Source organism: Anas acuta, chromosome 8 (assembly GCF_963932015.1).
Source record: "Anas acuta chromosome 8, bAnaAcu1.1, whole genome shotgun sequence".
NCBI lineage: Eukaryota > Metazoa > Chordata > Aves > Anseriformes > Anatidae > Anas > Anas acuta.
The window spans coordinates 33,079,612-33,087,502 of NC_088986.1; positions in this window are offsets into that span (position 1 = coordinate 33,079,612).

The window sequence follows — 7,891 nt, forward strand, 5'->3', positions numbered from 1 at the left end:
GGAGCCTTTACGCAGCCCCACATGCAACTGGACCCTCCGTATTCGCTCTTTCACAGCAACCCTAAATATAGCCCTGGCCCGCATGGCAGACGACTGAAAAATCGGGCGCCAGAAAACGTGCTAAAAGCCCCATTTGACCATCCAAAAGTGCCCCCAAAGGAAGGCTTTGGGTAAAACTGAACTCCCCAGGGGAGCCTTTACGCAGCCCCACATGCAACTGGACCCTCCGTGTTCGCTCTTTACAGCAACCCTAAATATAACCCTAGCCAGCATGGCAGAAGACTGAAAACTCGGGCCACAGAAAAAGCGTTTCAAGCCCCATTCACCCATCCAGAATTGCCCCCAAAGGAAGGCTTTGGGTACAACTGAACTCCCCAGGGGAGCCTTTATGGAGCCCCACATGCAACTGGACCCTCCTTGTTCACTGTTTACGAGCAACCCTAAATATACCCCTAGCAACCATGGCAGAAGACTGAAAACTCGGGCCACAGAAAATGCGTTTCAAGCCCCATTCACCCATCCAGAAGTGCCCCCAAAGGAAGGCTTTGGGTACAAATGAACTCCCCAGGGGAGCCTTTATGCAGCCCCACATGCAACTGGACCCTCCGGGTTCACTCTTTCACCGCAAGCCTAAATATAGCCCTAACACGCCTGGCAGTCGACTGAAAGCTCGGGCCACAGAAAATGTGTTACAAGCCCCATTCGCTCATCCAAAAGTGCCCCCAAAGGAAGGCTTTGGGTACATCTGAACTCCCCAGGGGAGCCTTTACGCAGCCCCACATGCAACTGGACCCTCCGTGTTCACTCTTTACAGCAACACTAAATATAACCCTAGCCAGCATGGCAGAAGACTGAAAACTCGGGCTCCAGAAAATGCGTTTCAAGCCCCTTTCGCCCATCCAGAAGTGCCCCCAAAGGAAGGCTTTGGGTACAAGTGAACTCCCCAGGGGAGCCTTTATGCAGCCCCACATGCAACTGGTCCCTCCGGGTTCACTCTTTCACCGCAAGCCTAAATATAGCCCTGGCCCGCCTGGCAGTCGACTGAAAGTTCGAACCACAGAAAATGTGTTACGAGCCCCATTCGCCCTTCCAAAAGTGCCCCCAAAGGAAGGCTTTGGGTAAAACTGGACTCCCCAGGGGAGCCTTAACACAGCCCCACATGCAACTGGACCCTCCGGGTTCACTCTTTTACCGCAAGCCTAAATATAGCCCTCGGCGCAATGGGAGAAGACTGAAAAAGCGGGCCAAAGAAAACGCATTGCGATTCCCCTTGAACCATCCAAAAGTGCCCCCAAAGGAAGGCTTTGGGTACAACTGGACTCCCCAGGGGAGCCTTTACGCAGCCCCACATGCAACTGGACCCTCCTTGTTCACTGTTTACGAGCAACCCTAAATATACCCCTAGCCACCATGGCAGAAGACTGAAAACTCGGGCCACAGAAAAAGCGTTTCAAGCCCCATTCACCCATCCAGAAGTGCCCCCAAAGGAAGGCTTTGGGTACAAGTGAACTCCCCAGGGGAGCCTTTATGCAGCCCCACATGCAACTGGACCCTCCGGGTTCACTCTTCCACCGCAAGCCTAAATATATCCGTAACACGCCTGGCAGTCGACTGAAAGCTCGGGCCACAGAAAATGTGTTACAAGCCCCATTCGCCCATCCAAAAGTGCCCCCAAAGGAAGGCTTTGGGTACATCTGAACTCCCCAGGGGAGCCTTTACGCAGCCCCACATGCAACCGGACCCTCCGTGTTCGCTCTTTACAGCAACCCTAAATATAACCCTAGCCAGCATGGCAGAAGACTGAAAACTCGGGCCACAGAAAAAGCGTTTCAAGCCCCTTTCGCCCATCCAGAAGTGCCCCCAAAGGAAGGCTTTGGGTACAAGTGAACTCCCCAGGGGAGCCTTTATGCAGCCCCACATGCAACTGGACCCTCCGTGTTCGCTCTTTACAGCAACCCTAAATATAACCTTAGCCACCATGGCAGAAGACTGAAAACTCGGGCCACAGAAAAAGCGTTTCAAGCCCCTTTCGCCCATCCAGAAGTGCCCCCAAAGGAAGGCTTTGGGTACAAGTGAACTCCCCAGGGGAGCCTTTATGCCGCCCCACATGCAACTGGACCCTCCGGGTTCACTCTTTCACCGCAAGCCTAAATATAGCCCTCGGCGCAATGGGAGAAGACTGAAAAAGCGGGCCTCAGAAAACGCATTGCGATTCCCCTTGGACCATCCAGAAGTGCCCCCAAAGGAAGGCTTTGGGTACAACTGAACTCCCCAGGGGAGCCTTAACGCAGCCCCACATGCAACTGGACCCTCCGGGTTCACTCTTTCACAGCAACCCTAAATATAGCCCTAGCACGCCTGGCAGTCGACTGAAAGCTCGGGCCACAGAAAATGTGTTACGACCCCATTCGCCCATCCAAAGGTGCCCCCAGAGGAAGGCTTTGGGTACAAGTGAACTCCCCAGGGGAGCCTTTACGCAGCCCCACATGCAACTGGACCCTCCGTGTTCGCTCTTTACAGCAACCCTAAATATAACCCTAGCCAGCATGGCAGAAGACTGAAAACTCGGGCCACAGAAAAAGAGTTTCAAGCCCCTTTCGCCCATCCAGAAGTGCCCCCAAAGGAAGGCTTTGGGTACAAGTGAACTCCCCAGGGGAGCCTTTATGCAGCCCCACATGCAACTGGACCCTCCTTGTTCACTGTTTACGAGCAACCCTAAATATACCCCTAACCATCATGGCAGAAGACTGAAAACTCCTGCTCCAGAAAATGCGTTTCAAGCCCCATTCACCCATCCAGAAGTGCCCCCAAAGGAAGGTTTTGGGTACAAGTGAACTCCCCAGGGGAGCCTTTACACAGCCAACACATGCAACTGGACCGTCCGGGTTCACTCTTTCACAGCAACCCTAAATATAGCCCTGGCCTGCCTGGCAGTCGACTGAAAACTCGGGCCCCAGAAAATGCGTTAAAAGCCTAATTCGCCCATCCAAATGTGCCCCCAAAGGAAGGCTTTGGGTACAACTGAACTCCCCAGGGGAGCCTTTACGCAGCCCCACATGCAACTGGACCCTCCGTATTCGCCCTTTCACCGCAAGCCTAAATATAGCCCTCGGCGCAATGTGAGAAGACTGAAAAAGCGGGCCTCAGAAAACGCATTGCGATTCCCCTTGGACCATCCAAAAGTGCCCCCAAAGGAAGGCTTTGGGAAACACTGGACTCCCCAGGGGAGCCTTAACGCAGCCCCACATGCAACTGGACCCTCCGTATTCGCTCTTTCACAGCAACCCTAAATATAGCCCTGGCCCGCCTGGCAGTCGACTGAAAATTCGGGCCCCAGAAAAACTGTTAAAAGCCTAATTCGCCCATCCAAAAGTGCCCCCAGAGGAAGGCTTTGGGTACAACTGAACTCCCCAGGGGAGCCTTTATGCAGCCCCACATGCAACTGTACCCTCCTTGTTCGCTCTTTACAGCAACCCTAAATATAACCCTAGCCAGCATGGCAGAAGACTGAAAACTCGGGCCACAGAAAATGCGTTTCAAGCCCCTTTCGCCCATCCAGAAGTGCCCCCAAAGGAAGGCTTTGGGTACAACTGAACTCCCCAGGGGAGCCTTTACGCAGCCCCACATGCAACTGGACCCTCCTTGTTCACTGTTTACGAGAAACCCTAAATATACCCCTAGCCACCATGGCAGTCGACTGAAAACTCGGGCCACAGAAAATGCATTTCAAGCCCCATTCACCCATCCAGAAGTGCCCCCAAAGGAAGGCTTTGGGTACAACTGAACTCCCCAGGGGAGCCTTTATGCAGCCCCACATGCAACTGGACCCTCCGGGTTCACTCTTTCACCGCAAGCCTAAATATAACCCTCGGCGCAATGGGAGAAGACTGAAAAAGCGAGCCTCAGAAAACGCATTGCGATTCCCCTTGGACCATCCAAAAGTGCCCCCAAAGGAAGGCTTTGGGTACAACTGGACTCCCCAGGGGAGCCTTAACGCAACCCCACATGCAACTGGACCCTCCGTATTCGCTCTTTCACAGCAACCCTAAATATAGCCCTGGCCCGCCTGGCAGTCGACTGAAAACTCGGGCCACAGAAAATGCGTTAAAAGCCTAATTCGCGCATCCAAAAGTGCCCCCAGAGGAAGGCTTTGGGTACAAGTGAACTCCCCAGGGGAGCCTTTACGCAGCCCCACATGCAACTGGACCCTCCGTATTCGCTCTTTCACAGCAACCCTAAATATAACCCTAGCCAGCATGGTAGAAAACTTAAAACTCGGGCTCCAGAAAATGTGCTACAAGCCCCATTCGCCCATCCAGCAGTGCCCCCAAAGGAAGGCTTTGGGAACAAGTGAACTCCCCAGGGGAGCCTTTATGCAGGCCCATACGCAACTGGACCCCCCGTGTTCGCTGTTTACAAGCAACCCTAAATATAACACTAGCCAGCATGGCAGTAAACTGAAATCTCGGGCCACAGAAAAAGCGTTTCAAGCCCCATTAACCCATCCAGAAGTGCCCCCAAAGGAAGGCTTTGGGTACAACTGAACTCCCCAGGGGAGCCTTTATGCAGCCCCACATGCAACTGGACCCTCCGGGTTCGCTCTTTCACCGCAAGCCTAAAGATAGCCCTAGCACGCCTGGCAGTCGACTGAAAGCTCGGGCCACAGAAAATGTGTTACGAGCCCCATTCGCCCATCCAAAAGTGCCCCCAAAGGAAGGCTTTGGGCACATCTGAACTCCCCAGGGGAGCCCTTACGCAGCCCCACATGCAACTGGACCCTCCGTGTTCGCTCTTTACAGCAACCCTAAATATAACACTAGCCAGCATGGAAGAAAACTGAAAACTCGGACCACAGAAAAAGCGTTTCAAGCCCCATTCACCCATCCAGAAGTGCCCCCAGAGGAAGGCTTTGGGTACAAGTGAACTCCCCAGGGGAGCCTTTACGCAGCCCCACATGCAACTGGACCCTCCGTATTCGCTCTTTACAGCAACCCTAAATATAACCCTAGCCAGCATGGCAGAAGACTGAAAACTCGGGCCACAGAAAAAGCGTTTCAAGCCCCTTTCGCCCATCCAGAAGTGCCCCCAAAGGAAGGCTTTGGGTACAAGTGAACTCCCCAGGGGAGCCTTTATGCAGCCCCACATGCAACTGGACCCTCCGGGTTCACTCTTTCACCGCAAGCCTATATATAGCCCTAGCACGCCTGGCAGTCGACTGAAAGCTCGGGCCACAGAAAATGTGTTACGAGCCCCATTCGACCATCCAAAAGTGCCCCCAAAGGAAGGCTTTGGGTACAAGTGAACTCCCCAGGGGAGCCTTTATGCAGGCCCATACGCAACTGGACCCCCATGTTCGCTGTTTACAAGCAACCCTAAATATAACACTAGCCAGCATGGAAGAAAACTGAAAATTCGGGCCACAGAAAAAGCGTTTCAAGCCCCTTTCACCCATCCAGAAGTGCCCCCAAAGGAAGGCTTTGGGTACAACTGAACTCCCCAGGGGAGCCTTTATGCAGCCCCACATGCAACTGGACCCTCCGGGTTCACTCTTTCACAGCAACCCTAAATATAGCCCGGGCCCGCCTGGCAGTCGACTGAAAACTCGGGCCCCAGAAAATGCGTTAAAAGCCTAATTCGCCCATCCAAAAGTGCCCCCAGAGGAAGGCTTTGGGTACAAGTGAACTCCCCAGGGGAGCCTTTACGCAGCCCCACATGCAACTGGACCCTCCTTGTTCACTGTTTACGAGCAACCCTAAATATACCCCTAGCCACAATGGCAGAAGACTGAAAACTCAGGCTCCAGAAAAAGCGTTTCAAGCCCCTTTCGCCCATCTAGAAGTGCCCTCAATGGAAGGCTTTGGGTACATCTGAACTCCCCTGGGGAGCCTTTACGCAGCCCCACATGCAACTGGACCCTCCTTGTTCACTGTTTACGAGTAACCCTAAATATACCCCTAGACACCATGGCAGAAGACTGAAAACTCGGGCTCCAGAAAAAGCGTTTCAAGCCCCATTCACCCATTCAGAAGTGCCCCCAAAGGAAGGCTTTGGGTACAAGTGAACTCCCCAGGGGAGCCTTTATGCAGCCCCACATGCAACTGGACCCTCCGGGTTCACTCTTTCACCGCAAGCCTAAATATAGCCCTAGCACGCCTGGCAGTCGACTGAAAGCTCGGGCCACAGAAAATGTGTTACGAGCCCCATTGGCCCACCCAAAAGTGCCCCCAAAGGAAGGCTTTGGGTACAACTGAACTCCCCAGGGGAGCCTTTACACAGCCCCACATGCAACTGGACCCTCCGTGTTCGCTCTTTACAGCAACCCTAAATATAACCCTAGCCAGCATGGCAGAAGACTGAAAACTCGGGCCACAGAAAAAGCATTTCAAGCCCCTTTCGCCCATCTAGAAGTGCCCCCAAAGGAAGGCTTTGGGTACAAGTGAACTCCCCAGGGGAGCCTTTATGCAGCCCCACATGCAACTGGACCCTTCGTATTCGCTCTTTCACAGCAACCCTAAATATAACCCTGGACCGCATGGCAGACGACTGAAAACTCGGGCCCCTGAAAATGAGTTAAAAGCCTAATTCGCCCATCCAAAAGTGCCCCCAGAGGAAGGCTTTGGGTACAAGTGAACTCCCCAGGGGAGCCTTAACACAGCCCCACATGCAACTGGACCCTCCGTATTCGCTCTTTCACAGCAACCCTAAATATAGCCCTGGCCCGCCTGGCAGTCGACTGAAAACTCGGGCCACAGAAAAACTGTTAAAAGCCTAATTCGCGCATCCAAAAGTTCCCCAGAGGAAGGCTTTGGGTACAACTGAACTCCCCAGGGGAGCCTTTACGCAGCCCCACATGCAACTGGACCCTCCTTGTTCACTGTTTACGAGCAACCCTAAATATACCCCTAGCCACCATGGCAGAAGACTGAAAACTCGGGCTCCAGAAAAAGCGTTTCAAGCCCCATTCACCCATCCAGAAGTGCCCCCAAAGGAAGGCTTTGGGTACATCTGAACTCCCCAGGGGAGCCTTTACGCAGCCCCACATGCAACTGGACCCTCCGGGTTCACTCTTTCACCGCAAGCCTAAATATAGCCCTAGCACGCCTGGCAGTCGACTGAAAGCTCGGGCCACAGAAAATGTGTTACGAGCCCCATTCGCCCATCCAAAAGTGCCCCCAAAGGAAGGCTTTGGGCACATCTGAACTCCCCAGGGGAGCCCTTACGCAGCCCCACATGCAACTGGACCCTCCGTATTCGCTCTTTACAGCAACCCTAAATATAACCCTGGCCCGCATGACAGAAGACTGAAAACTCGAGCCCCAGAAAACGTGCTACAAGCCCCATTTGACCATCCAAAAGAGCCCCCAGAGGAAGGCTTTGGGTACAAGTGAACTCCCCAGGGGAGCCTTTACGCAGGCCCATACGCAACTGGACCCCCCGTGTTCGCTGTTTACAAGCAACCCTAAATATAACCCTAGCCAGCATAGCAGAAAAATGAAAAATCGGGCTCCAGAAAAAGCGTTTCAAGCCCCATTCACCCATCCAGAAGTGCCCCCAAAGGAAGGCTTTGGGTACAAGTGAACTCCCCAGGGGAGCCTTTATGCAGCCCCACATGCAACTGGACCCTCCGGGTTCACTCTTTCACAGCAACCCTAAATATAGCCCTGGCCCGCCTGGCAGTCGACTGAAAACTCGGGCCCCAGAAAATGCGTTAAAAGCCTAATTCGCCCATCCAAAAGTGCCCCCAGAGGAAGGCTTTGGGTACAAGTGAACTCCCCAGGGGAGCCTTTACGCAGCCCCACATGCAACTGGACCCTCCTTGTTCACTGTTTACGAGCAACCCTAAATATACCCCTAGCCACCATGGCAGAAGACTGAAAACTCGGGCTCCAGA